Source organism: Hemicordylus capensis, chromosome 3, assembly GCF_027244095.1.
Source record: "Hemicordylus capensis ecotype Gifberg chromosome 3, rHemCap1.1.pri, whole genome shotgun sequence".
Classification (NCBI taxonomy): domain Eukaryota; kingdom Metazoa; phylum Chordata; class Lepidosauria; order Squamata; family Cordylidae; genus Hemicordylus; species Hemicordylus capensis.
Genome location: NC_069659.1, coordinates 267,498,629 through 267,526,061, shown reverse-complemented (window position 1 = coordinate 267,526,061; position 27,433 = coordinate 267,498,629). Strand labels below are relative to the sequence as shown.

The following is a 27,433-nucleotide window of genomic DNA, read 5'->3' as shown; positions in this document are numbered from 1 at the left end:
TCTGATGGCTATGCTCTCAGGTCTTCACCTCTTATGTAGAGAGTAAGCTTCAAACTGAGAAACAGGATGCGTCTCAAAGGAATGTGGGGACTCCCACAGCCCTAGCTGACTCCACCCCGTCCAGGCAGGGACAAACAAAAACACAGGAGTTTGCTAGCCCTGGCAAATCACAGAGAGAGAGAGAGAGAGAGAGAGAGAGAGAGAGAGAGAGAGAGAGAGACACTAGGACTTATCCCTTAAGGAGAAACCAACCTCTCACAATCTCCCCTCCTCCTGTTAGTTATATTGTATTATATTGAAGAAAACTCCATCTTACACTCCTCAACACACACACACACCACCACCACCACGAGCAATTATTTAGCTTCCAATAGGTGTTAAATAAATGGCAAGATGACTCATTTTAATCTACGTATACTAGGTTGTTGCTCCTCAAAATGAAATAAAGAACTAATACTTGCAGTACCAATTTCTGCTCTGTTGACTCCTTGATTTCATCCAACTGGCCTCATTTTGACAATCTGGCAAAAACAAACGAGTTCTGCTTTGAAGAGGCTGACACACAGCCCAAATATATCATGGCTATTCAGAAGGGAGAGAGTTAAATTTGAAAGGTCACTTTAGAGGCCAACTGCTTAGCAAAAGAACAGTAAATTATTCCCCTTTTCTTAAAAAAAAAAAAAAGTAGTTGTGTTTTCCCCCTCCTACTGATCCATATTTGATAAAGCATCAACTAAATATAAGGAAGGAAGAAATGAAAAGTGGATATTCCAGAAATTAAGCCAGAAGCTAAAAATACCTCTGGGTTTCAAAAAGCAAATGAAACAAAAACAAAACAAAACAAAAGAACTTATTTTCATTCCAATGGCTCGAAAAATCTCTACATCATATCCAAATATACAGGAAATAAACTTTCCCACCATGAATTTTTTAAAAGCTTTGCCAGGGTTAGAGAGAGGGAACTGTGTCCTGAAAAAATAAAAACAAGAAATAACACACTTGATTTTCTGACACCTTGATAATGTTCATAGAATAAGATAATTTCTTACAGAAAATTGATCTGCAACTCATCACTTTATTGTTGTTAGGAAATTGATTAACATCCTCTTTTTTTAGAACCCTCAGTGCACATCACTGAAAATCAACAAGTGTCCTCTAATCCCCTCTAACCTCAGCGGCAGAGCTACTATTGGATGACATGGGTCATGTCCCTGGGCCATTCACATCAGGACCTGCCAGGTTGCCCCTCACTTCCCCACACACATATATCCAATCAGCAAACAAAACACTGGCCAACTGGGAGAGATGGACGTGTGGCCCCTCATTCTTTCCCAGCCATCCAATCAGTGCTTTGTTTGCCACCTGGGTATTTACTTTATTTTCCCTCATTCAAGCGAGGGAGAGGAAAGAAGCACTCAGCCAGTGAACAAAACACTGGCTGACCAGCTGTGAAAGGGTAAGAGGCCATGAGTCCATGCTCCAGTGCTGTCCACTCCTCCTGCATCAGTATGCTTCTGATGCCAACGCAAGGGGTGTGGTAGGCACGGGTGCATGGCACACGGCAGGAGGAACTGCAAAGACAGGTGGCAGCAGTGGCCTGTCCCAGGGCTGCCACCAGCTTCCCTATGCCCCTGTCTAATATTCTTCAGTATCTAGCTCCCCACTCTCACTGTCTTATAGGAGAGGCTGGCAATGCACAGGAGTGGGTTTATGAATTGCACAAATTCTAAAATATTAGTCACCAGCATCCAGGTATTTGTATCAACCTTCTCTAGATCAACAGTCAGAAGCTGGAAGCAAGCCAGCCCAGAGCCAGAAAGAGCTACAAGGACTGTGAAAATAATTGCCAGCAATCCTCTATGCAGAGTGGCCTTCCAGTAAAATAAGTTTCTGAGCAGGGGTCTAGATATTGCTGGAACAGAGAAGGACAAAGGTCCAGGCTTATGGGCAGAATTGGCACTGCACTCATTTTCCCATTGGTTGTCAAACTGCAGAAGGGAGATGAATCATGGACTTTCTCCTGCACCTGAAAAGACCGTAAGGTCACCATGTTAGAGGCAGATCCACTACAGCAAAGCTGCACAGTTTCAGTCCTCCTGCAGGTTGGACTACAACTCCCATTGTCCCTGGCTATTGGCTTGTGTGGCTGAGGAATGATGGTAGTCCAAAAACAGCTGGAGGCCAACATTGTGCAGCCCTGCACTACACCTACCCTTCCCAGACCTGTCTGCATGCAACCCACTTTGAAAAATGATTTTAATTAGAATTTACATTCTGATTACATTACAGTCAAGTCGACAAAAGGGCAACTGAAGTTGTCTTCAAAATTCAAAAATCAGTCTTGTGAATTAGACCAAAAAGTGAGGAGTCTACACATACACACGTGATGTTGAACTACAACTCCCATCATCTCCAGTTAATTGTGGCTGGGGATGGTGGGAGTTGTAGTTCAAAAACATCTGGAGGGCCAAGCTTCCCCACCCCTGACATACACCAAAGATAACCTGATGTTTTGGAGGCTGTGTATGGACCATGGTTTAGGTATTGCTCAGGCCACATACCCACAACTGATTGCATTCATTATGTTCCACATACGCACAGCAGCAAACAGAAGCAGAGCTTATTTTATTTTATTTATTGTTGAATTTCTATACCGCCTTTCATTAAAAACAATCCTGGCGGTTTACAAAAATTAAAAACATACAATAAAAATGACAATTAAAATATTAAGCTAAAAATATAAAACAAATCTAATTTAAAAACTATAAAATACAAGCATAAAAACACATAGACACAAGACTAAAAACACATAGAAGCAGCATAGAAATGGTCATGTAAAAGCCTGGGTAAAAAGCCAAGATTTAAGAAGCTTTCTAAAAACTGTGATGGAGTCTGAGGAGCAGATGCCACTGGGAGAGCATTCCAAAGTCTGGGGGCAACAACAGAGAAGGCCCTGTTCCGAGTGCATGACAGACGAGCCTCCTTCATTGTAGGCACCCAGAGCAGAGCCCCCTCAGATGACCTTGTCAAGCGGGCAGCAACCCTTGGGAGCAGGCGGTCCCTCAGATACCCCGGGCCCAAACCGTTAAGGGCTTTAAAGGTCAAAACCAGCACCTTGAATTGGACCCGGAAACAAACTGGCAGCCAGTGCAGCTCTATCAGGATGGGTGTGATGTGTTCCCACTGGGCAGCTCTGGACAAAACCCTAGCTGCCGCGTTTTGCACTAGCTGCAGTTTCCTGATATTCTTCAAGGGCAGTCCCACGTAGAGTGCGTTACAGTAATCCAGCTGTGACATGACTAAGGCATGGGTAACTGTGGCCAGATCTGCCTTCTCGAGAAAGGGACGCAGCTGGTGCACTAGCCAAAGCCGTGCAAAGGCACCCCTGGCCACCACCTCCACCTAAGCTTCCAAAAGCAGAGCTGGGTCCAGTAGTACCCCCAAGCTGCGTACTTGCTCCTTCAAGAGGAGTGCAACCCCATCCAGAACCGGTAAAATCTCATCCCGATTGGCTCTCCTACTGACCAACAGTACCTCTGTCTTGTCCGGATTAAATTTCAGTTTATTAGCCCACATCCAACCCATTACGGCCTCCAACCCCTGATTCAGGACATCCACCGCCTCCCTAGGATCAGATGACAAGGAGAGATAGAGCGGAGTGTCATCCGCATATTGCTGACAACTCAGTCCAAGTCCCCGGATGACCTCTCCCAGCAGTTTCATGTAGATGTTAAACAGCATGGGGGACAAGACTAAACCCTGTGGGACCCCACAGGCCAGAGGCCACGGAGCCGAGTAGTAGTCACCCAGCACCACCCTCTGGACCCTTCTCCCAAGAAAGGACCGGAACCACTGCAACACAGTACCTCCGATTCCCATACTCGAGAGGCGGCCCAGAAGGATACCACGGTCAATGGTATCAAAAGCCGCCGAGAGGTCCAGCAGAACCAACAGGGACGCACTCCCCCAGTCTAGTTCTCAGCGTAGGTCATCCGCTAGAGTGACCAAGGCAGTCTCAGTCCCATACCCGGGGCGGAAGCCAGAGTGAAAAGGGTCCAGATAATCTGTATCATCCAAGCCCCTCTGCAGCTGGGACGCCACCACACGCTGTATCACCTTGCCCAAGAAGGGCAGGTTAGAGACCGGTCTATAGTTGTCCAGGTTGGAGGGATCAAGGGAGGGCTTTTTTAGTAGTGGTCTTACCACCACCTCCTTGAGGCACGGTGGCATCTTGCCCTCCCTTGATGAGGCATTAATAGTCACCTCCAACCATCAACCTGTACCCTCCCTGGCAGCTTTTATTAGCCATGAAGGGCAAGGGTCAAGAGCACACGATGTCGCCCACACACTGCCCAGGATCTTGCCCACATCGTCAGGCCGCACCAACTGAAAAGAATCCAACACAGCGGGACCAGATGGTACCAAAGGCACGCCTGCCGGAACTTCCAAAACTCTGGAGTCCAAATCGGCACGGATGCGAGCAACTTTATCTGCAAAGTGACAAGCAAACTGATCGCAGAGAGCTGTGGATGATTCCTCCCCCATTACCTGGGGGGATGTGTGGAGCAGTGCTTTTACCACATGAAACAGCTCTGTTTGCCTGCACTGAGCAGATGCAATGGAGGCGGAGAAAAAATGTTTCTTCGCCGCCCCCACCGCCACGGCATAGTCTCTAAAATGGGATCTAGCCCGTGTTCAGTTGGATTCGTCACAACTCTTCCTCCAGCATCGTTCCAGCCGTCCGAGTTGTTTCATCGCCCTAAGCTCCGAGGAAAGCCAAGGAGCAGATGGGGCTCCACCAAGCCGGAGAGGGCATTTAGGAGGAACCGTGTCAACAGCCCGGGCTGTCTCTCCATTCCAGAGATCGACCAGGGCCTCAACAGGGTCACCAGCTCTGGACACTGGAAACTCCCCGAGGGCCGTCTGGAATCCAAGCGGATCCATAAGCCTCTGGGGGCGGACCATCCTAATTGGCCCACCACCACTGCAGAGGGCAGACGGAGCAGTCAAACTAAACCCAACCAGATGATGATCTGTCCATGACAAGGGAGTGGTCTCAAATTCCCCCACCTCCAGATCATTTATTTCCCGGTTGGCAAAAACCAGATCCAGAGTATGTCCTGCCATGTGGGTAGGGCCCGATACCAACTGAGACAGGCTCATGGTTGCCATGGAGGCCATGAAATCCTGAGCCGCACCCACTAGGGGGGCCTCAGCGTGAACATTGAAATCCCCCAAAACAATAAGCCTGGGGGAACCCAAGGCCACCTCTGAGACCACCCCTGCCAGCTCAGGTAGGGAGACTGAAGTGCAGCAGGGTGGTCAGCACACCAGCAGAATCCCCAGCCTATCTCGGAGGCCCACCCTCAAGGACAAACACTCGAAATTCTGAGATGGCTTGACCAGGCATCTGGAAACGGGGAGGATCTCTCGATAGATGACCACAACGCCCCCTCGGCGACCCCCGAGGTGGGGCTGTTGCGTGATCTGGAAACCTGGAGGACAGAGCTGAGAGAGACCAACCCCGCCCAGCTCATCCAACCAGGTCTCCATCAGACATACCAGGTCAGCATGCTCATCCACAATCAGATCGTGGATGAGAGATGTTTTAGTATTAACTGACCTGGCTTTCAGCAGCAGCACACTAATCCTCAAGGGAGTGTTCTCATAGCTCCCAGGGGTCAGAGGTTTGGGAGAAGAGCTGGAAAAAGGAACAGGCCTCAATTGCCTGGACCGTTTCCCCCTGTAACGGCCTGCCCAACTCCCACCGCCATACCTCCCTCTGCCCGCTACCCGTGATATTGCTGCCCCCACTCCATCCCCATTTTTCCGCTCTCCCAGACACATCTCAGACTAACCACCACAGCTCCTTGGCTTAATAAAAAACCAAATCCAGACTCAACTTTTGCTGACTTCTTGGTAACAGGAAGGAAGGAAGGTCTTCCAGGCCCCCGGAAGCTGGCCCCACGGCTGAGAGCCACAAGGATGAGAGCCCTTGTGCTCTCGCCCTTCGGCTCGCACCAAGAGGCTCACACCCTTGGGCCAGCCTGCCCTATATAGCAGCAGAGCCCCAGCAGCAGCAGCCCAAAGGAGATCCAACATACCTGGAGGAGAGGTGGGGCAGAGGCAAAGGACAGCACAGTCAGTGCCCTACCCAAGCTGTTCCCTTCTTCCTTCCCCTATTTTCAGGGGTAGATGTTAAAATGCAGGTGATGTTTCAGGGACTATTCTCACAAACTTCTGTCAAAATGTCAGCTATCATTTTTAGTCACCACATGTGACTTCCAGCTACAGTTGTCACTGGCTGAGGCAGTCATGTGGATGCCAGCAGCACAAGGTAGTCACACAGATCAGTTTTTGGCACATTGCTGTAAGAGTAGCCTTTGAACTGTCAAAATGGTACACTAAAAACTGACCTAAGCTAACTCCAGCATATACATAACTGTGGCAGCCATAGTTAGAAGTCAGCAAGTACTCTTAAGAGAAAGTTCCCATGACTTCCTTATTCCTCATCTCTACTACTGAAGGAAACTGGGTGCTATTGAGGAAGGCATATAGATGAGTGGAGGCAGTGGTGCTAGTAAGAGGAAAGAACATAAGGGAAACCATGCTGAATTAGACCAAAGGCCCATCCAGTCAGCAACCTACCTCACATAGTGCCAACCATGTGCATCTGGTAGAAGATGCTCTGGGCACCTTCCTCAATTTATAGACTCAGTAGCTGCTACAGCCAAACAGGCACCTCTGTACACATGAGGACTGGTTCACAGGTTCCTGGGTCAACCAGCCCTCACATGTATCCTTGTACACCACACCACTTGAAATCTCATCACTCAGGAACCCACACTTGAGCATGAGAACTTCCTCAACTGAAAAGGACTGTGGATTTTGAGGTGCTGTGGAAGCTTTGTCCCTGACTGAAATGGCTGTGATGATATTCACTCATGCTAGCAGTCAGCCCTTGATACTGCTGTCACTAAGGGATGTGTGTGTGTGTGTGTGTGTGTGTGTGTGTGTGTGTGTGTAATGTATACATTAAGTGTTAGATACTATTATCCATCAATGCATTGTCAGATGGTATGTAAAGATTCTTTTCTCCTCCTTCCTTCCACCACATCCTATTCCTTTCACTTCAAATGTCAGTGCGGCTGCTTAAATGACAGCTCCTGAGGGAATGAATGAATATTACTATGTGCTTCCCTCTTTTCTGAAAGGTGAAATATCCAGCAGCGGCCCTATAGGATTTTGTTTTGTTTGTATGACAGAAAAGGTGCTGGAGACTTTTGGTGTATTTGTAAAATCTGTTTATTTACAAATATGCAGGCATAGCATAGTGGAAGCAAATACAGCAGGCAGTACAACCAGCGGCCCTGCATCAAATTCTCAGCTAGCAACTGCTACAGTCCCTCACTAAGGCTGCATCCCAGTTTCTTTGTGAACTGTAGCTAAAACCTTTCAGCAGCACTGTTTGTCCAAAATCAAACTATCAAAAACCCCTTCTCATTCTCTCTCTCTCCCCATCTCCCAAACTCTGATGGGTGTAAGTCATGAAAGAACATTTAGGCCAGAGGCATCAAACTGCTGGCCCATGGAGCTCAGCAATAAAGCCCCTGAAAAGCCACGGCTTCCCTCCCTGGTGTGTTTCCTCCACCTTGGAAGCCGGAAACCACATTTGATTTGTAAAAGAAACTTCAGGCGGGCTTCCCAGTCCCAGGCAGCTCCACTGGCCAGCCTTTTACTGGGCTGCTGTCTCAGCAAGCTTCTTGAACAACTCACCTTGCTGGCTGGCAGACACTTGCAAAGCAGCCCTGGCAAGGAGCTCTGCTTGGGTCGGACAGCCCGCCTCTTGCACACACACCAGACCCCAAAGTGTATGGTCTGCCAAGCCACACACGCCACACACCCCTCTGGGCACTGTGCTGGTCTGGCAGGGCCTCAATGGGAAGCAGAGCTGGCTGCTTCGATTTTGCAATGGATTTCTGCTATTGTGGTTATATTTCATCTTATGCATTATTCATTTGTATATATTCTGTCCCCCCTTTCCTTCAAAGAGCTCAGGTTGGTGACTATATTTTTATCCTTGCAACAACGCAGTGACTAGCCCAAAGTCACCCAGTGATATTAAAATACCCTCTAGCACAGGGGCATCAAACTCAAGCTTCCTGTGGCCATTTCCTTCCAGCTGCTGCACTGCCATGTTTCCTTCCCCCACCTCCCCATGCCTCCAGCCACCACAGCCATGTTTCCTCTCCCACAGAGGGGGAAGGAGAGTTTCTGTGAAGAAGAGTAAAGGAGGGGAGAAGAAGGCTTCAGCTTTTCTGACCTGCAGGCCATCTATATATTAAATTCTCTTATGGCTGACCCAGTAGAGAACTCCGTGGGGATGTAGAGATGGGTCTGGATGCATCTGGATGCCAGCTGGAGCTCTCGCGAGGTCCTGCAAAAGTTCCAACCATTGCCTTGGAAAGGAACGGAGCAGGAATATTGCCTGGGGCGGGAGGGTAATGGGTGGCGAGGCACCCGTTGGAGGCCGGGTCGGGAGGAGAACAGGCAGCGAGACAAAAAGCGGTGCAGAGGAGGTGGTGGGTGGCTGATCTGCACCACTGAGAGGATCCTGGCTGGGCGGGCAGCGGTTGGGGCGGGCTCCCGAAAATGACCAGATGGAAACTGGCGGAGCAACTGGGGCTGTTGTGGCGGGCATGGGGGCTGGGAAGGGGGAGAACAGCGGAGGAGGGAATGGGGAACAGACTGGGGCGGAAGGTGGGGGAAGCGGCACAGATGCTGTGCGCCGGGTCTGCTAGTTGGGAAGTATTTCTTCTAAAAACACCAACCTTCTCCTGAGTATATTCTGATGTAATGTAATTCAGCCAATTTAAATGGCAGGGCAAGGGAAGGAGGAATTGGGGAGAGAGGAGAAGAAAGGAAGAACTGAGAGAAAGGGATGGAGGAGGAAGGAGACAGAAAGAGGCGCAAGGCAGATGTGAGAAGGTGGCAAAATGCTGTGTGCACCCCCTCCCCCAGAGGTGCAATGGAATCAAATCTAGCCGATCACCTGATTTGAGTTTGACACCCCTGATTTAGGCCTTTTGTAAATTTTCTGATCACCCATCAGACAACACTTAAAGAAAAAACATAATGGTAGGTGTGAACTGACAACCCTGGAGAAAGCAGGTGAAGATTGGTTGAAGAAGCATGAGGAATGGTCTCGAGCCTGGAGAGTAGGGCTGGCTGGCTGGCTGGCAGAATAGGAAGAGTCCAGCCATCAGACGTGGGCAGAGGGACCTGGCTAGTCGCACATGAGGCGTGCCTGCAAGGAAGAGCAGGTGGTGAGCAAGGGGCGGGGCTCCAAACTCCACCTGGGAGTTTTGCCTTCATAAAGGAAGAGGAGGGGAGGGTTGAGGAGGCGGAGGTGGAGGCGGAGGAGGCGGCAAAGTGGGGAAAAGAGAGAAATGAATGCTACTTCGCTCTTCAGGCTGCTATTAGCCAAAGTCTATGCTCTACCTGGAGGGGGAGCTCAGGACCCAGATGAGGGGAATGCCAGCAGGCCTGATGAGGAGCTGCTCTCAGCTGCCCATACAAGGGAGGTGAAGTAACTGTCCCAGGAACTACTGACTGTCCTGGGTGAAGTAACTGTCCCAGGAACTACTGTCCCGGGAACGACTGAGCTAGTTACAGGAAGAATCATGCTTGAAGCAAGTCATTGTCTTATCAGTGAAGTAACTCATGCCTGTACCTTACTTAAATAAAGGTTAATTGTGCAGTACATACCAGCGTCCCTGTCATTATTGCTGTTATTGATGCTCCACGCCATCTCCACTAACCCCTTGGACATCAAGTTGCCTCAGCAGAGGGAGCCCAACATCAGAGTAGACTAATTCACAATAGGATTACCAACCTCCAGGGTTGGCCTGGAGTTCCCAGGAATTAGCATCAATCTCCAAGAAAATATTAAAAGCAATCCAGGAGAAGTAAATGGCGTGATACTGTGAAAATTATTGGGAAAATGTGGGGGGGGACCCTTGGAACAGCTTCAGTCAGAGTTGGCAACCACTCTCCCTCTAAGTGTGCATGTGCGCGCACATGCACAAACCCCCAGGCCCCCACGCAGCAGTTTCGGGGGGGGGGCAGACTCTGCTGAGCCAGCCACCACCACCCAACTGCCTGGCACCCTGTTTCTCCCTTTTCCCAGCAAGGAAGCATTGCCCCATTTCCCCCTCTCCCTGGCCAGACCACTGCAGCTGGCACCTCCCTCTCCCCACCCCGCACCGGCAAGGCACAGCAGCTCCTATGCTCCTTCCTCTGCAGCCTCTTTCCAGCTTTCCTCCATGTGGAGCAGCGCTGCTCATTTTAGGCCCCCACCCAGCTGTTTTTGGACTACATCTCCCATAATCCCCAGCCACAGTGGTCAATAGCCAGGGATTATGGGAGTTGTAGACCAACATCTGCTGGAGGGCTGAAGTTGAGCAGCCCTGACGTGGAGGAAAACTCAACTCTTACCGTGGCTATCAGAGCAGTGCTGAGACTCTGGTTGCCACTGACTGGCAAGGGGTGGCTGAGGAAGTCAGTGCTCGCTAAAAGAATCACCACAAAATGGAGATAGCCACAAAATGGAGGTCCAAATCTACAAATTTTGGGGGTCCGAAATCTGGGTGATTTGTTTTGGACCCAAATCTGGCCAGCTAGCACAGGGGCAATTTATTTTGTCCACAAATTGCCCCAAACAGGGAGATTCAGGTACAAATTTTTTGGTACCCAAATCAATTTGCATATCCCTACTAGATATATGAATATAAATTGTATTAAATGTGAAAAAATCAAATGGATATAGTGATATGGATATATGATATAAAATACATCAATAAGATTTAATAACCAAACATCAAAAGAAATATACACATAAGAACAAGAGAACAATATAATATTGTGAACTATGTAAACACAACAGCTTTCTGGTAGTATTTGCTGTTTCGGTAAACTTTTTCAAGTGTACAAAAAAGTCCAGCTGTTCTTCAGAAAAGGTCAATATCATCTTCTTTCTACTTCTGTGCTGAATAGTAGATCCTTCTCAATGGGAGTCCGCAAGTCTTCTCCCACCATATGTCCATTTGAAAAAATGCCCATATTCACCAATATTTGTGTTAATACTGTCATAATAATCTATACCTTATAAGATAAATAAATGGCCTCATAGCCCTTTTAAAATATTTTTCTATATAATATTCAAGACTGTCAAATATCCCTCATCAGTTAATACAATACATATGTTTATAAATAATATTAACAACATATCGTGTAATTAACATTAATCATTGGATGAAATCCTGTTATTACAGTAGTCAAGCCTGAAGGTTACGAGCATATGCACCACTGTTTTAAGTATATTTACCTCCAGAAATGAACATAGCTGACGTATTAGCCAAAGCTGATAAAAATCGCTCCTGGCCACTGCCTCAACCTGAGAAACCAAAGAGAGTTCTGGATTCAGGAGCACTCCCAACCTATGTACTAGATCTTTCAGGAGGAGTGTAACCGCATCCAGAACAGGCAGATCTAAACCCTCTCAGGTCCCCACCACCATCAGTCAGTACCTCTGTCTTATCTGGATTCTACTTTGTTATCCCTCATCCTCCATTTGTTATCCCTCATCCAGCCCATTGCCACCTCCAGGCAGGCATTTAGGGAAGTTATGTCATTTCCTGATGAGGTTGATATGGAGAAATAGATCTGGGTGTCATCAGGATATTGATAACACCCTGCACCAAGCCTCCTGATGAGCTCTCCCAGTGGTTTCATGTAGATGTTAAAGAGCATTGGAGACAGTATGGAGCCTTGTGAATTCCATGCTTTAGTTCTCGCTTTGCAGAGCAGCAGTCACCAAGCGACACCATCTGGAATCTACCAGAGGGGTAGGAGCCACTCTAAAACAGTGCTATCCAATCCCACCCTCCTCAGGCAATCCAGAAGGACACGATGGTCACTGGTGTCGAAATCCAAAAGGACTAGCAGAGTCACATTCCTTCTGTCAATAGCCAATTAGTGGCGAAGAAGAAGAAGAAGAAGAAGAAGAAGAAGAAGAAGAAGAAGAAGAAGAAGAAGATTTCATCCATCAGGCCAACTAAGGCAGTTCAACCCCATAGCCCACTCGGAAGCCTGTTTGAAATGGGTCTAGATAATCTGTATCACTCAAAGATGGGTTCTTGCAGAGCTTTTTCAGTCTCAGCAGTAACTGACCAGCCATTTGTTTAAAAAATGAAAGTATTTGCACATGTCATTGTGGATCGATGCTCGTTCACTGCATAACTGAGAAAGTGACAACAACAATTAATCTTCTCACATATGGAGTTGATTGATATCAAACAGAATTCAAGGGCTGTTATCAACATAGCTGTAGATGAGAAAAATGCTACTACAGTTTTCAAGCTCATTCCTAGATCTTGCAGAAGAGAAACAATTCCAACAAAACAGCACAAAAGGCTCTAATATGACCCACAAGTTGATCAGCTAAAGATTAATAATAATAATAATAATAATAATAATAATAATAATAATAATAATATTGTCTCTCAGAAACAGCCCCAGTTGTCAACCCTATGGAAGGTGCCATGACAGGTTAATGAATGCTCTTGTTGAAACTGTTAGCATGTGAGGCTGGGATCGTGCTGGGATCACCACTTGGATCCGTGCTGTGTTTAAAAACATAGACACATGTTAAAAGTTCAAAAGCTACAGGCTGCTGAACATCTATAATGAGGGGGAAATACAGATCCAGTTAGGTGTGAAACGTTGCTCCAGGGAAAGGGATATTGAAATGCAAAACAGAATTCTACAAGGACAATTAGCAGCTATAACAAAGGGTTCCCAGTGACCTGTGTCAGCTGTCATCACAGCAGGAAGAGGACTCAAACTATTATATGAATATTTGAGAGTTGGTGAAGTCAAACCAACCTGAAATCTCAGCATGAATCTTCGGAGGGAAGGAATTTCGGACAGAATGAATTCATTTTCTTCATTGCTTTAATCAAAAGCATTAAGGACAGCTCACGTGCATACAGTTCAGACAACTGACCATATTTCCGGAGGCCCTTATGGTCAAAGCAGCACTTTTCAAAGTTTCCAAAAAGCATTTCAGCATCAATTTGTCTGCCAGGGAATGCCTGCACATCTGCAATGGAAGTTGGAAGGAACCTTTGCATTTTAACATATGAAGAAGTCTTATACTAGGGATGTGTGTTCAGTTCAGTTTGAATCTGAACGGGATTCATAGTGACCTAGCCAGGGGTTTGGGTTTGGTTGAACCGGTTTGCTGGCCAGTTTGAGGATACTTGTAAAGGGGAATCCTTGAGGATTACCCTTTATAAGTAAAGGGGGCATCCCTAATTCCTATCCTAAAGGTGCCAGGGGGGCGGTGAGAAAGAAACATTGGTAGACTTACCGTGAAGGGTTCTTTTTCTGGGTATGGGGAGGGCATCCTAACGTGACGGGTTATCAAGCTCTGCATGCTCCGAGACAGGACCAATCAAAATTCAGGTCGATCATATGTATCCAGACAGCTGTCACTCATCCCCAGTTCCAGGACTGTTGAGCACAGAAAATACAGAGAGCAAGGAGAGAAAAAATAGTCCACAAGGGATGAAGTTGTACAGTAAACAGTGACAGCAAAGAACTAAGCAACCCTGGGAGTCGCCCCACCTCCCTGCATATCCGTCGTAAACATTCACGGGTGGGCCGGATGCCCTCCCCATACCCAGAAAAAGAACCCTTCATGGTAAGTCTACCAATGTTTCTTTTTCCTTGGTATGGGGAGGGCATCCTAATGTGACGGGACGTACCAAAGCAATCCCAAGGGCGGGAGCGAATGATTAGACAACCTGTTGCAATACCGTCCTTCCTATTGCTGCTTGAGCAGCGTGAAAAGACGGAATCTTGTAATGCCTAATGAAGGGAGATACTGATGCCCAAGTTGCCGCCTTGCAAATTTCTTCCAAGGGGGCACGAGCTGAAAAGGCCGCAGAAGTGCTGGCTCTGCGAGTGGAATGGGCAGAAATGTCACGAGGAACAGGTAGGTGAAGAGACTCATAAGCCAACGATATGGCAGCTCTGATCCATCGACCCACGGAAACCTTGTACGCCTTGGTCCCTAGGGAAGATGGCTGAAAGGAAACAAAAAGGGAATCTGTCTTTCTAAAGATTTTGGATCTTTTAATATACAATCTAAGTGCCCTACGCACATACAGAGTATGCCAAGCACGCTCCTTAGGGTGAGCAGGACTAGGACAGAAGGAGGGCAAAACTAAATCTTGGCTCCTATGAAAGATCGAATTAACCTTGGGTAAGAAGGTGGGATCCAACTTCAAAAACAACACACTCCTTTTGAAAAATGCATAGCTCATCGCGCACAGAGAGGGCAGCTAGTTCAGAAACCCTTCGTGCCGAGGTAATGGCCACAAGGAACAATACTTTAAAGGACAAAATTCTCAAGGGAGCTGAACGAAGAGGTTCGAACGGAGCCTTAGTAAGAGCATTTAAAACTAAATTCAAATCCCAGGAGGGAAACCTATGTACGGGAGGCAGAGCCAAGTTGCTCGCTCCCCTTAGAAAACGTCTAATATGAGGGTGCAAGGAAGATGAACCAGGCACCGCTAAATCCAGGACTGAGGACAAGGCTGAAGTTTGCCTCCTCAATGTGCTGGGACGCAGATCTTTCTCAAGACCTGCTTGAAGGAACCCCAGCACCTCTGCAACCCCCGCCAAGGATGGAACAAAGTCCTGCTTCCGCCCCCAGGAACAAAAGGCTGATCAGGTAACCTGATAAATGCGCAAAGTGGACGGCCTTCTTGACGCTATGATAGTGTCTTGCACCTGGCGGGAATATCCCTTGGAATCTAGGGTAATGCGCTCAACCTTCATGCGTGAAGGCGTAGCCAGACCAGATCCAGATGACATAGAGGTCCTTGTGATAGTAGATCTCTCCTTAGGGGAAGAGGCCACACCGGTTGGACTGAGAGACTCAGGAGGTCAGAAAACCAGGGTCTTCACGGCCAATAAGGAGCTATCAAAACAACTTCTGCTTCTTCTAATAGGAACTTTCTTAGGAAGGAGCTCAGGATTGGAGTCAGGGGAAAGGCATAAAGTAATCCCCGCAGCCAGGGAGACGTGAGAGCATCCACTTCTTCTGCGTGAGGAGTTCTTGTGAAAAACCTTGGTAGTTTGGCGTTTTCCTGTGACGCGAAGAGGTCCAGCTGTGGACGACCCCACCTGTGGACAATTTCCTTGAAGACTTCTGGATGCAGGGCCCACTCTGCTGGATTCACCGTTTGGCGGCTCAGCCAATCCGCTTGTAGATTCTCCGTGCCGCTCAGATGTTCTGCCGTCAAGGAGTGTAGGTGAATTTCCGCCCATGAGGATAGTAAGTTGGATTCCTGCATGAGGGGCCTTGATCTTGTGCCACTCTGGTGATTTACGTGAGCTTTTGCGGTCACGTTGTCTGTCCTTATCAGAACATGTCTCCCTATCAACAGATCACGGAACTGCAGAAGAGCTAATCGAATTGCCTTCAACTCTAGCCAGTTGATATTGTTCTCCAAATCCTTCTGAACCCACAACCCCTGCGCATGATGTGCCAGGCAATGGGCCCCCCAACCAGAGAGGCTGGCGTCAGTTGTCACCACGATCCTCTGGGGAGTTTCCAGAAGTATTTACTTTCCTATCACCGGCGACAGCCACCAAAGAAGAGAATTCCTGACCTTCCATGGTAAGCGAAGTTTTATCTGCTTCTTTGCCATAATGGCTTCCTGATAAGGAAGCAAGAACCATTGAAGTGGTCTCGAATGCCACCTGGCCCAGGGCGTGCATTCTAGGCAGGCGATCATTGAGCCCATGAGTTGAGCCAGAGACATGAGGGAACCCCATTTCCTGGACAACCATGGCCTGATGTGTGAGGCAATCTTCTGTTGTCAGTCCGTTGGGAGAGAAACTGTGCCCAATCTCGTGTCGAAAACAACTCCCAGATGCTGGAGTACACAAGATGGGTTTAGGTGGCTCTTGGCACGGTTGATGTCAAACCCGTGATCCTCTAGTATCTGGACGTCCTGAGCTATGTCCTTGGAGGCTTGATGGTAGGACAGAGATCTCACAAACAAGCCATCCAGATACAGGTAAACATGGATCCCCCGCAAGCGCATGTAAGCTATCACCGCCACCATGAGTTTGGTGAATACGCGAGGAGCTGAGGACAAACTGAAGGGTAGAGCCCTGTACTGGAATTGTCTCTGATTGTAAACAAACCTCAGGTATTGGCGAGAGGCAGGATGAATCGGTACATGTAAGTACGCCTCTGAAAGGTCTATCGAGGACAAGTAATTGCCCAGGTGTACAGCTGCCTTTATTGTCCTTAAAGGCGTTTTTGCACAAACTGATGCAATCTTTTCAAATCCAGAATCGCGTGCCAGGAGTCGTCTTTTTTTTTGCACCAAAAAGAGAAGAGAAAAGACACCTACACATAATTCCATCAACAGACCCAGTTCTATTGCATGGATGTCTAATAAGTGTTGGATGCTTTGGTCCATCAACAGTCTCTTGGACCTCACCTTGGGGACAGGTGTTAAGAAAAGAAAATCGGGAGGAGTTGCCACAAGGTCTATAACATAGCCATGCTTTACTGTTCTCAACACCCATTGATCCGTGGTGCTGTGCACCCAGGCTTCTGCGAATTCCAGAAGCCTGCCCCCCACCAATATCGCGTCATTGCTTACGGTTTTGTGCGTTGACATAACCTCCAGCACGTGTTCTTCCCGATCCTCTGCCTGTTATTCCAGGGGTGACACCAGTTAGCCCTGAAGGAAGATCCACGATCATCTCTTCCTCGGTAGCTGTCTCTAAACCCTGTATTGGCAGGTCTACTGAAAGTTCTGAAGGAACGAAAGGAATTCTGGAAGGTGTTATTTCCCCTGAAATTCCTCCTTGAATTACCACGCCCAACCGGCATGGTTTTCTTTTTGTCCTTTGTGTCCACTAAAATAGGATCCAAGGATTCACCAAATAACTTTCCCCCCAGAAAGGGGGTAGACGCCAAGGTGACCTTGGACTTGGCATCTGCCCTCCAATTTTTCAACCACAAACCTCTGTGGATTGCCACGCCTGCTGCCATGGCACGAGAGGCATGCTGTATGCAGTCCAAACCAGAGTCTGCCATAAGGGCAGACGATCTGGTAACTTATTCAAACCCTGGCGGAGTTTTAAATTCTTTTGTGGTACCAGCTTAACAAGCTCCTTAGTCCACAAAATGGAGGCTCTAGCGAAAATAGAATTAATGGCAGCTGCCCTTATGACAGTTGCAGATGCCTCATGAGCCTTACGTAGCAGATGATCCGCTTTCTTTTCCTCTGGTGTCTTAAGAATGTCATCTCCCTCCTTGTTCACCAGAGCCCCAGTGACCAGCTGGGCCACAGGTCCATCCACCACAGGAACTGTCAAAAGAGCCATTATATCAGGAGGTGAGGCATACAATTTTTTGGGAAGGATATGGCAGGTTTAGTGGTATGGCACACTAAACTCTGCACACACCCTGGCACACCCCACTCTGCAAACATAACATCTTTTTTAAAATGGTGGAAAAGTTACAGTGGCTGCTGAAATAGAGGTTGATGGAAAACCTTCCTGATCCAAGCCAGCGGCTGAAGGTGTGCCAGTCTCCTGAGACACATCCTTGATGGCCCTTTTGACTTGAAAGGGAGTAGCAGCCAAGGTGACCTTGGACTTGGCATCTACCTGTCAATTTTTATTTTTATTATTTATTTATTTATTTATTACCATAATCCTCTGTGCAGCGCCACCCCGGCTGCCATGGCATGAGAGGCATGCTGTATGCAGTCCAGACCTGAGTCTGCCATAAGGGCAGAAGCTCTGGCCAATTTATTTAAACCCTGGCGGAGTTTAAGATTTTCTGGAGGTATCAGTTTAATAAGCTCTTTAGTCCACAGAATGGAGGCTCTATTGTAGCTGCTTTTTTGGGCAGCGGGGCGGGTAAAACAGGAGCCTCCTGGCTCACAGTTGCTCCTTCTTCATTAACATTAGCCGAAAGGCTCAAGTTCGCTGTCCCTCCAACTGAGGGAACAATCGCGGCTTCTGTGAAGGGGCCCTCCGAAAGGGAACCCTTCAACATATCCCCCATATGAGCAGGCTCCATAGTCAGAATAATACAGCCTTAATCAGAGGAAATAATCAAAATAAGCAGCTAAATGAGCGCAATTGGCGACTCCCTTCCCACCCTTGCACACAGAATAAAGGAAGGGAGAAACTGGCCTGAAGTAGTCAGAGAAAGTGAAAGACGATGATAAAGGCTGTGAAGATTTTCCTCACAGCGCTAATCAAGCTCTGTCTGCGGACTGACTTAGCAGAGAAGATACCCATGCCAGACAATGCCTCTTAACGAACTCCCCCAACCAAATTAACTCACCCGGGGACGGCTGTTCGCCGCCAGGGAATGGAGGCATATTAGACAAACTGACACCTGCAGCGGTAGACATAGCAGCAGCAGCAGAAGACAGACCCTGAGGAGGGTCGAGGACCGTGAGTGGTGTCGGCGCACTAAACAGAACCTGAGGAGGGTCGAGGGCGGTACATGAAGTTGTCACGCTAATAGGACCCTGAGGAGGGTCAAGCACGGAAACCGCCGCTGGTGCGCTAATCAGACCCCATGGGGGGTCATTAATAGACACAGAACCCTGGAAGGGTTCAGAAATCGGCATCATGCGCCCAGGTTCCCCATTGCTCTTAAAAAGAACAGCAGGGCTAGACTTGGAGAGGAGAGCTAAAATGGCCACCGTGCCTTTGGCAGTTAAATCGGGCGGGAAAGCGGAAGGTTGCTGCGCCCGAACTGCCTTCAACTGAAATCTATCGCTCAGTGGCGTGCTGCCAGGGGATCGTATATGCTTTTTCTTTTTGACAATGCCCTTTTCCTTTAGGTGTTTAGTTTTCTTTTTCGATTTCTTGGGTGGCGGGGCGGGCAGATTAGAAGCCTCCTGGCTCACAGTAGTCTCCTCTCCTTTATCAATGGCCGTTAGGCCCAAGCTCGCTGTCCCTGCCACCGAGGGAACAATCGCGGCTTCTGTGAAGGGGCCCTCCGGAAGGGAACCCTTCAACATATCCCCCATATAATCAGGCTCCATATTGCGAATAAGAGAGACCTCAACAGAGGAAATCCCAAAGTAAAAGCTATTAAAATAAAAAAGGAGAAAGGCTGTGAAATTTTTCCTCACAGCAATACTCAAGTTCTGTCTGCGGAGCGAGACAGGACTGGAACTGAGGATGAGTGACAGCTGTCTGGATACATATGATCGACCTGAATTTTGATTGGTCCTGTCTCGGAGCATGCAGAGCTTGATAACCCGTCACGTTAGGATGCCCTCCCCATACCAAGGAAAAAATGGGGTCTCCATACCTTTAGCAGAGGTGGCAAGATGGCAGCAGAGACATCGAAGATAGCAGGGGTTGCCTCCTGAATGACCGGCTGTTAAACTGGCCTGGGCTGTCATTCAGGAGGCTCGTGGGGGGTTTAGAGGAGCCCCCACTGCCACCTCTGATGTCTCTGCCACCTTGCCACCTCCCCTAAAGTTACAGAGGCTGCTTTCTCTCGCACCCCTCCCCCAGTGCCTTTAGGATAAGGACAGAGATGCCCCCTTTACTTGCCCCTCCCACCGAGCTCCGGCCAGCCTCATTCCCAGCTGGCTTCATTGTTGGCTGGGCATTTTCTTCATTCTCTCTCTTGTGCGAGGGAAAGAATAAAGAAAAATACTAAGCCGACAACAAAGCTGGCTGGGAAATGAGCTGCAGCCCTCCCAGTTGCTGGCCACACACCCCTTGTGTCATCACATGCACGGGGCATAACTAGCACATGCGGGGGTGTGTGTGAGTGTGTGTGTGTGCCGGAGAGAGCGGTGAACACAAGCCCACTCTCCCTTTGCTATGAGCCTGTAGGTGATATTCATACCATATGGATCTAACACAGCAGAATATCCTTTATTAGTAAATCTCAAGCAATTAATTCCTGAAAATATATTCTAGCGTACATGAAAAGCTGCCATTTCAAATATATGAACAAACCAGATGTGTTCATAATGCAAATGAAGGTTTCAGGAATATGAAATAGTTTAATAGTATATTGGGCCATGGCTGGTTTTGCCTGCTGGTATTAATCTGGTAACACAAATCTAGGGTGCATGGGATGCATGTGCTGAAACATCAGAGAAGATGATCAGAGAACATCAGAGAAGCTTATCTTGAGACTGTGAGGTCATTCACACAATCAAAAAACGTGTTCTACCCAGGTTTGGGAGCTGTGTGTGCCCCCAATATTTGGTTGTGTGGAAGCAAGGTAGGAGGAAATGCTACCAGGTTTTCCGCCTACCTTGCTTCCACACAAACAAAAACTGGGGGCACAAACAGCTCCCAAACCTGGGTAGAACACAATTTTTGATTGTGTAAATCACCTCTTAGTTTAGACCTCACAATTGTTATAAGTAGGTTGGATTTAGCTGTGCTTAGCTAAAGTATTCCTCCACTGTAAAATAATAGGGTATTAAGATATTTGGCAACTGAAGTGCAGATGTATTTAATGTTTCCTCACAGCCCCAGCCTGTTTCTGTAGTGCCTTCAATGTCCTGAATGTGAGTAATCATGCCTGAATTACCAGCCTTACTCCCACTCACCCTAATATGCCCTTGAAGTTGTTATGAAGGCATTAGCCTATCTGATAAGACAGTGCTAACGCCTAATAAGATTCAGCAGCCCATCACCTGCCTTATAGTCTTCTAAAGACAGGACATATGAGAAATGAAGGAGAATGAAGGAGAAGAGGAAAGGAGGATTAGTCAAGGGAAACTAGAAATCAGAGATGTGTCTTCTGGAATCTCTTAAAAGTAATAGCAAAAGAGATGATCAGGATTTCATGTAGGAAGGCATTCCAGTGACAGGAAATGACAAGCGTAAAGTGATCTATGCAGGCAATAGAGACTCCAACCTTAGATTTCACTTGAAGAATTCTGTCATTAGAGACAAGGCCAGGGAAGTAACATATGCAGAGGAGGAAAGATATAAAAGATGAGGGACATGGAAGTATTTACATACAAGAAGCATATAGTGAAGATAAGAAGAGGATGAGAAAGCAAAACGTAGAAATAAAGAGATCTGAATGGTGAACAGAGAATACTGGAGCAGCATTTAAGTCCTTATTGAGGCTTAAGAGCAAAGGAGCAACACAAATGTGAAGAAGAGGAAAGAAGAGGATGCTGGAAAGAAGAGGATTTTAGTATTGTTAGCAAAGAGAAAAGAATGGATCCTAGATATAGTGATAATCTTAAGACAGGAAAAATAGTGAGACTGAGGACATTGTAAAAAGAAAAGGAAAGCTAGATTGTTACAATAGAAGATAAGTCAGCAAAAAGGAGGCAAAAGCACAACACACATTTCCAGATGCAGAATGCTGCCAGAAAGTGTTGTCCTCTTTTATGAAGGCGTGGCAGTATCATAACCCTGACCCATGAATGAACTTTAACAGTACAGGCCAGCCCACACTGCCAAAACCATTCATTCAGAGACTGTGCTAATTAATTCATACCATGTCTATGTGCAAGTTGTGGGAGCCACAATATTTTGCCCTGCCAAAGATAGGCTGAGGGACATGTTCCAGCTGCAGGTGGTGTTGATGTTCCTGTGTGCCCAGTGTCCATTAGAATCCATAGAAGGAGCTGACACATACTGGATTTTTAATAAAAAGCCTTTTTGTACTTAAACAAAGCGCTGTCACTCACCATTGATTCTGAAACTCTCTTCACATTTAGGCTAGCTGCTGAGCCACCAAATTAATTTACTTGGTCAGCTCTATAAGATTGTGTTTTTAAAAACATGCTGTTCAAACAGCTTCCTTATTTTGAGAAAGCACTTAAAGCTCACAGAAGCAATCTCTTGTCTCTTTTATGACATGAGCCCAGGACAGTCTATTATCACTCAATCCAAGTGCTATATTTAACTCAGCCTTCTACTCTCCTAACTCTGGTCTGGCTAAAAGGGGAAAGAAATTGCAGTCATGAATAAAATACCGCAAGGGAAGTCAAATTGTTCAACCAGCTTTTAAGCAAATTATATATAAAGAGCCTGATTTCCAAAAGGTTCTTCAATATTTCAAAAGGGTTTCCATGCCATTACACAGTTTTAGAAATGAAATATGAATCATTAACATAACATTAAGGAGAGAACAAAGAATAGTCAAGGGCATACTGCTTCCCCCAACTAGACTAATGCTGTATGGAGAGGAAGATATCAGCATTCCTAAATACACAAACAACCACATACCCAGCTCTATAATATAAAATCCACATACAGAGCAGGTATATCTTGCCTAACCCATCTCTCTCCCATATACAAGACAGATCCAGCTCTCCAAATCAGTGCAGTCCGAAGGTATTTCCAGATGGAGAAATACTCCATTTAAAAATGGAAGTTCTTACGACTGAGTGTACCATAGTCTCAAAAACCTTAGTTCTCACAACAAATTGGCTACAAATGGCCAGCAGATGGAGCTGCAAAATTGAATGACAGCCAAGGATGTCATCTGGACAATGAGGAGAAAAGCATTAGAATTTCCATTTTAAAACAAAGTATTTTTCTGTCTGCAAATACCCCAAATCTTGGGCTGCAACAAGCAAATAACAGGTGCACTACGAGAAAGCTGCCTGCAAAACAATAGCTCCAAATGGCTGAAACAAGCAAGGTTGGAAGTAATGAACTCAGTAGTTATAAAGTTCCTTTTTTAAAAAAATTGTCTTTGTTGTTTCACAGAAAAAGTCACCTGCCTGTTCCATGCGGCGCAGTGAGGCAGTCGCTTCAGGGGGCACAGGCAGGAGGGCAACAAGAGCTACTGCCCAACTCCTGGCCACCATGGTTACCAGTTCAGCTACTTGCCAGCCCATCTGTCCCTACTGCCATCCAACCCACCAGTGTGCACCTCCGCTCCTTCTCCTTTCCACCTGGGACATGCTCCACTAGATAGATCATCTCCCACTCGCCTCTTCTCCATTTCTTCTTACAGAAGAGGAGAAGAGTGGAGACAAAAGAAGAGCCCGCTGCTGCTGCAGCAGTCTGTTGATGGGCAGCTCCTGGACAGAGTGTACACTCGTAATGGGGAGAGAAGAGAAGGTGCACTCCGATGGAGGGAGGGAGGGAAAAGAAGGTAAAGCACAACCTGGAGAGAAGGGGACAGAGAGAGAAAAAAGGGGAAGAAGTACATCCCCAATGGGAGGGAAGGGTGCAGCATTTTAGTACTTTGTCTCAGGTGCTAAAAGATCTTATTGTCCATTTAAAATGTTTGAAAATGATTTGGGTCTTTAGATGTTGCTATTTGAGAGTGGGGAAAACTTCTGGGTAGATATTGTAATGCATTGCACCTGTAACAGTTTATGACATTGACCTATAGGAGTGTATTGAACAGGTTCATGCCAGTTCCAAGTGGCTAAACCTGTTAACACATCATTTTTTAAAAGTTATATTTTGTTCAATCATAATTTGAAAAATGATCATCAAAAGTCCTACTGGCTTCTGGAAAACCTTGAGCAGTTAAGCCAAAAGTTGATAGAATCTAGTGGCTAAGAGCATATGGTTTAGTCATGACTAGTCTGATTGTTGCCCATTATTATTATTGTTGTTGTTGTTTACAGTCAGTCAAGAATATTTTCTGTTGTTGTTGTTATTATTATTATTATTATTAAATTCTCTTAAACATACCTGTTGCTAATCTTATGTGTGGCAGCTCTCGTGAGAGTTTGCAAGCAGCTGCCAGAGGGATAGCGATGGGGATGGGGGAGAAAACAGTGATGGTGGCCGGCGGCAGGCCAGAGGAGGTGGCAGGTCCACCAGCCGGCCAGCGAGAGAAAGCCCGGGTGGTAGGAAGAAGCAGCAGGTTGCAGTGGGCCAGCCAGCTGGCAAGATAAATCGTGGCCAACCAGTAGGAGGAAGTAGTGGGCCGGCTGGCTGGAGGAAGTGCAGCTAGGCGGGTGAGAAGACACAGCCACTGGTGGGAATGGGTGGGTGGTGCCAGGCTGGCCAGCTAGGGGAGGTGGCAGGTTGTCAGGCCGAGGTGGCCGGCGAGAGGGTGGGCGGCCGGGTGGTTGGCTGGCCAGCCAGCTGGACAGGAAAATAAGTGGGGGCAAGGGAGAGAAAATGGCTGCGGCAACTAGAGGTGCAGTTGCTCTGAGCCCAGCCCAGCTAGTTGTTGTTGTTACATTTATATATCACTTTTCAAACCACGTAAGTTCACAAAACAGTGAACTCTTGAATGGAACTGAAGAGCTAGGGAGCTAAAGAGAGAGTTTGTCACAGGAGTGAACTAGCTGATTTTGTAAATAGCTGTTTTTAAATCAATTGTAGGGGAGTGGAAATGTGTTTAGAAACATGTCCCCATGGATATAATTACTTATCTCTTTTTTCTGTTGATTCCTCTTTACTATTAAGCTGAGGAAGCTGAATACATCTTCCATATTGGAATTGTAGACTCCCCCCGCCCCCCGCAACCCTACCTGTTTGCATTTCTTCTCTGTTTGATAAAATGTCAAAATAAGTTGCTATCTGAAAAACTAGTCATACACATATGTTTTATATGTATGTTTCTGTTATGGGTTGCATTTATATTTTTCTACAACAATATATTTATTTTTATTTATTATTTATTCAATTTCTATACCACTCTTCCAAAAATTGCTCAGGGCGGTTTACACAGAGAAATAATAAATAAATAAGATGGATACAGCTCTGAATTCCACAAGATTTCACTGGAAAGCAATTCAGTATGTGATAGATGTCCAGGCATACTGTTCTGTGAAACTGGGGGACAAGAGCAAACAAGTGGGAGCACCAGAAAATTTTAGATAAAGAGGGAGGAGAAGGAGAAGGAGAAGGAGGAGAAGTGGATTAACTTCTGAAGGGGCATGTTCTGTTTCTTATATGAGGCTTTACCAAACAGAAACATCTCTATATTTCACATTAATGGTCCATTTCTAAACATGTTTATTCATAAATGACAATGATAGCAATAAGAGTCACATCCAATTAAATATGGTATGTTTAGAAATGCAGTCTTCCAATTCAGTACTAACCATATTACTCAGAAGTTCCACGGTGTTCAATAGGATTTATTCCCAAATGTGCATATGATAGCAATTTTAATTAAAACTCATATTTATTATTCTATTTTTTTAATTAATTGTACTCTAGGTCCTGCCAAAATACAGTCTTTCCCCTCACCCTCAGTAGAAAATAATAATAATAAGCCTTAGTTATCTGTTTCGTGTAAGTAAGTTTTGTGCAGGTGAAAGGTATGACTTGAACTGCATGACAAAATTTTACAGTAGAATTGTACAGTAGAAGCTTTCCTAAGCTTGGAGATGCAACAATTAAAGTTGTACTTGTTACATGTCTGCACATTAAAGATTCAGGAGCCTTAACAGATAAAAAGGTAGTATCTACAGATAGCAAGCTGTGAGCCTGTTATCACAGCTGGGCTGAACGGAAAGCACAATCCTACCTCTGGCCTCCTAGATGGCCAGAACCTTCTTTTGGCTCTGCAGCTCACACACCCACAGGAACGCTGTAGTGGCGTTCTCCATTGCTGATATCAGGAGCTGGGTCCTCCAGCTATCCCACAATGCATTGTGCAAGCAGCAGAAAGGCAGCCCTCAGGACTGTAGAAGTTCCACTATGCCTGACCCCACAAACCACAGGACTCTATAAAAATGGCCACCAGCTGCCCAGGAACAATTTAAAATGGTGTGGTATCACAGATTACCAAAACAAAGTAGGACAGGCTCTGTTTTTGTCCCACCTCACTTTTAACCTGGGTAGCAGATCTGGGCTACCCAGAATCGGAACTGCTGGATCAGGAGGACAATGCAAGATATTTAGTTCAGAGAGAGAGAGAGAGAGAGAGAGAGAGAGAGAGAGAGAAAGAAAGAAAGAAAGAGGTCAAAGCAAAAAATAAAAGTACAGGATCACAAATGCCCTGAAAAGCAGGGGAATCCCTACACAAAATTTACATAATATCAAGTCTTTCCCCTCTGTTTTCAAGTGGAATAACTAATCATGCCACTAGTGAGGCACATTCAACTCTCAGTCCTGCATCCAAACGTTAGAGGCTCTACATTGCAAGGAGAATTAGGGGTTCCCATTCTTATCAAAATCACTCTGTCAGTAAGGCTAAAATATTTTGACAAGCATCTGTTGTAATGATAAACAATCCAATAGCCCCTATCTCCTGGTCCCCAAACTGAGATAAAAATCCTTCAGTTACAACACTAAAGATGCCTTTATGAAAACTCTTAAATTGTCATAATAACAATTTATATTTCCATAGAGCTTATTGGTACATAAATGAGCTTTCGTCTGTGCTAATTCAAGATGAGTTAGAGCAGGGGTGTCAAACTCAATCACATAAGGGGCAGAAATCTAAAACACAGGCTAAGTCGCGGGCTGAATTTTTTATTAAGATACTTAGTCTTAGTAGAAGTATAGATCCTTCCTCACCCTGAGACACCATATAACACGCCATCCTCGCGCATTAATCATGTTCTGAAAATAACAAGCACAAAACAAACTGTAAGCAAAACAGTTAAATTACAAACTCAACAGTTTTTAAATACATTTATCTATAATTCTGTATTTGAAATTTAGGTTTTAAAATTGCTCACCTATTTGTTTTGTGGCCAGATGTCTGAGACCGTTTCCCCCTGGTCAGTGAGTCAATGTCTAGTTTTATGTCTTGTGCTGTAGCAACCCACAAAACAGCAGCTTTTTCTGAGGTGAGTGTACCTGTCCTATCCTGGCCTGTCTTGGCCTGTCTATGTGAGGGGAATGGAGCCACTGACTGTGCTGAGGTGGAGGCCTGTGTCTCTGAGTCTGGAGACATTACTACTGTAGGATCCCACTGAGACGCCATACCTGTGTAGTTGCTACTGGCAGAAGGTGCAGGATCGGGACTCTGGCACGGCTGTGCCTAGTGCTGGGTCTCGGCAGGAAAGGGGTGTGCAGAAGCAAGGATATGAAGAAGCAATTTAGCTCACTGTTTGGGACTGGGTCCTTCTGCCTGCAGCGCAGTCAGGCACTTGTGTAGAGCACCTTGCTCCAACCTAGCTTTTACACTGAGACTGGGTCCTTCTGCCTGCAGCGCAGTCAGGCACTCGTGTGGAGCGCCCTGCTCCTACCTAGCTTTCTGGGACTGGGTCCTTCTGCCTGCAAATGGATACTGAGGCAGCGCGGTCAGGCGCCTGGATGCGGCACAGTCACCCCGGGCCACATAAAACGGCCAGGCAGGCCAGATTCAGCCTGCGGGCCTTGTGTTTGACATGTGTGAGTTAGAGGATCCTGAATATCCCAGCTTAGATGGCAGGCTCAG

At 46.6% G+C, this 27,433-nt stretch overlaps 1 long non-coding RNA gene across 3 annotated transcripts; it reads right to left on the bottom strand.

Moving 5' to 3' along the window:
• Positions 1–382: 382 nt before the first annotated feature.
• LOC128348756 (uncharacterized) lies at positions 383–27,231 on the bottom strand. 3 transcript variants are annotated; one of them, XR_008318295.1, is made up of 3 exons: positions 26,980–27,231; positions 26,566–26,610; positions 383–521 (listed from the first exon to the last, which is right to left on the bottom strand). It is a non-coding gene; the product is annotated as an uncharacterized LOC128348756 (long non-coding RNA). The 3 variants fall into 3 exon arrangements; XR_008318296.1 differs by lacking the exon at positions 383–521 and having other exon boundaries at positions 26,505–26,610; positions 26,730–27,231; XR_008318294.1 differs by lacking the exon at positions 383–521 and having other exon boundaries at positions 26,505–26,610.
• Between the last annotated feature and the right edge of the window lie 202 nt (positions 27,232–27,433).